The sequence below is a fragment of the Olea europaea genome, unplaced genomic scaffold, assembly GCF_002742605.1.
Source record: "Olea europaea var. sylvestris unplaced genomic scaffold, O_europaea_v1 scaffold1558, whole genome shotgun sequence".
NCBI lineage: Eukaryota > Viridiplantae > Streptophyta > Magnoliopsida > Lamiales > Oleaceae > Olea > Olea europaea.
Window position 1 is genome coordinate 320,078 of NW_019233181.1, and position 1,844 is coordinate 321,921.

Consider the following 1,844-nt stretch of genomic DNA (forward strand, 5'->3'; position numbering starts at 1 on the left):
GAGCAAAGGTGAGAAAGAGGGAGCCGAGTGAGAAGGGCAGGCCATATGGGGGTTGTGTGAATTGTGAAATCATTGGAGTGGGTGGAAAGAGACAACTAAAAGTGCAATGTTGTGGGTCGAGCCATGGCCTCTCGTGATGTTTGTTTTGGTTGGTTTTTCTGAACTCGAATCAAGATTTCAGCAACACTCACCCTTAGCCACCAACTGTAAGAGTTGATTGTTGGTGAGAGTTATTTCTTTCGATCTCTATTTTTTTTATTTGTCTATACTAGGTAATTGGTATGTACCCCGATTTTGATCTTTCACCTATCAATTGACAATAACAAATCCAAGAGGTTGACATGCCAGAGTTAGGCTATGGATAGACATTATTAAATTTTGAGGATGACGATGATTATGAGAGTAATCATGAGCCAAAATACTATAAAATACATAATGTGTTGGGTGCGGAAACTATAATATTAAGAAATCTGAATTTTATGGAGGAAATTTTGTTTTATTGCAAGAGTAGCTACATCTCACTCTTACATTTTTCCTCACTTCTCTCGGGATGCAAAAATACTACAGTCTTCACTTGTTTATATAAGCAGCCATGGATAGTACTAAGTACATTGATAAGTTAACAAATCATTCAAAGACTTTAATATCAACAATCAAAACATGTATCCAAAGGAATCTTCATTTTCAAGGACAAGACTTCTTCCTAAGCCAAGACTACAAATTTCTATGGTGTATACTTTGAAGTTACCAAGCCATTATTTGATGTTAGGGTCTTCAACAAGATGAAATGCTTAGGAGATTACAAATCTATAATTGTTACAAATTGATCGCAAGATAATGACAATAATGAAATAGACGAGAACAAAAATTAAGAACACCAAAATTTATGTGGAAACCCAAGATGAGAAAAACCATAGGCAAAAGAGGAAGAATCCACTATAATCAATAATAATTGTATTTACAACAAGATTTCAATACTCTCAACTAAAATATAAAGCTCTCAAGATGTTGTATGAATATTATACAAACAATACTAGCCATGACTTATATATATGAAACCCTAGAAGTCAAGTTATAGATGAATAGGAGTTCAAAAACACGTCAGAACGCAAACAGACTTGGCTTGGATAACCCTGTCGCTTGAGCAATAGGAGGGCAACAGAGCCATTGCTCGAGCACCAAGTGGGTAACAGTTTTCTATAGAAAAAAAATAGGTGACGCTCGAGTGGCCAGCTAGCAGCAAGCTAGTGACAATGCGATGACTTTTCTTTTTTATCCATAATTTTGAACTCTTCAAGACCACTTCAACCAAAACTCCAATATCCATTAAAACTTGAGTCAAATTACAACAAATCTCCACCTTGAACGAAATTCAAATACGAAAAATTCCAAAACACATCTCCAAACTAAACATCACTCTTCTTCTTCCAAACAAACCATAATATGCTAAATCAATGACAAACACCCACTAAATTCAAGCAATGCTCAAACTTAGCTATGGGAGTGATTTTTTCATCATCTCAATAGGAATATACTTGATATCAACATTGCTCACTACAGTATCTTCATGAGCAATCACATAATGTGCTTAATCCTCTCATAGAACATTTGATCCTTAATCAGAAAAATAACACCTTGACTATCACAATATAATGTAGAAATCTGTAAGTTTTCACTGATTTCACCAATCAATCCTATCAACCACATAGCATCCTTGCATGCCTCCTTAATGGCCATGTATTCTCTCTCTGTAGTAGACAAAAATACTAAATTTTGCAAAGTAGCTTTCCAGCTAGTAACACAGCCTCCAAGGATAAACGCAAGTGATTTACTCTTATCAAAAT